Raw genomic sequence first — 1,269 nt, forward strand, 5'->3', positions numbered from 1 at the left:
CTGATAATATCTGCCTTTTAAAATGTGAAGATCAGGCGGCTTCCGCCTGCGCCGGCCCCCGTGCCTCGCCGCCCTCCCCGCTCGGCCGGGCCCCCGGCAGGCAGCCGTGGAGACCGCGCAGCGCAGGGCAGGAGGGAGGCGGGCTGCCAGGGGACAGCGTTTCCCGCGAAGGCTCCGGCGTGCAGGGCGGTGGCCAGGCCCAGGGCGAGGCGCTTGTGCTCCGCGAGGAGGACGGCGTTTATGGCACCAGCGCAGCGGAGCTGGAGCCGAAATAAAGCAGAATGAGTTATGCAGAAAGACCCGATGAAATCACGAAAGATGAGTGGATGGAGAAACTCAATAACTTGCATGTCCAGTGGGCAGACATGAACCGCCTCATCATGAACTACTTGGTCACAGAGGGCTTTAAGGAAGCAGCAGAGAAATTTCAAATGGAATCTGGGATTGAACCTAGTGTGGACCTAGAAACACTTGATGAGCGGATCAAAACCCGTGAGATGATCCTGAAAGGCCAGATCCAGGAGGCTATTGCATTGATCAACAGTCTCCATCCAGAGCTCCTGGACACAAACCGGTACCTTTACTTCCACCTGCAACAACAGCACCTCATGGAGCTGATCCGCCAGCGTGAGACTGAGGTGGCCCTGGAGTTCGCACAGACCCAGCTGGCCGAGCAAGGTGAGGAGAGCAGGGAATGCCTGACGGAGACGGAGCGCACCCTGGCCCTGCTGGCCCTTGACAACCCAGAAGAGCTGCCGTTTGGGGACCTGCTTTACATGATGCAGAGGTAGAAGGTGTGGAGTGAAGTTAACCAAGCAGTCCTAGATTATGAAAATCATGAGTCAATACCCAAGCTGGCAAAATTACTGAAACTACTCCTTTGGGCTCAGAATGAGCTGGACCAGAAGAAAGTAAAATATCCCAAAATGACAGACCTCAGCAAAGGTGTGATCGAGGAGCCTAAGTAGAGTCCGTGCCGGCGGCCCTGTGCTTCCCCAGCAGGAACTCCTCAGAGCAGCCGTCTGTGACTCAGATTTTTACTGCAGTAGAGAACTCTTTTTTCCCCTTTTTATATTTATTTATTTATTTATTTATTTATTTATTTATTTATTTATTTTTTATTTATTATTTATTTGACTCAGCATCTTTTTTAAAGGGAAATGTGGCCCTTTTAAGTGCTGGAAAACGTGCAGTGAATGGCACCGTCTCTTTGGCAGTGTGGTGCAGACTCTGCACCCCGGGCACGCTTTGAAGGCGAGGACAGGACGC

At 52.5% G+C, this 1,269-nt stretch overlaps 1 pseudogene; it reads left to right on the top strand.

The window, feature by feature from the left end:
• Positions 1 to 261: 261 nt before the first annotated feature.
• On the top strand, positions 262 to 968 carry LOC112934259 (glucose-induced degradation protein 8 homolog pseudogene; annotated as a pseudogene).
• The last annotated feature ends 301 nt before the right edge of the window (positions 969 to 1,269 follow it).

Source organism: Vulpes vulpes, chromosome 3 (assembly GCF_048418805.1).
Source record: "Vulpes vulpes isolate BD-2025 chromosome 3, VulVul3, whole genome shotgun sequence".
Classification (NCBI taxonomy): Eukaryota; Metazoa; Chordata; class Mammalia; order Carnivora; family Canidae; genus Vulpes; species Vulpes vulpes.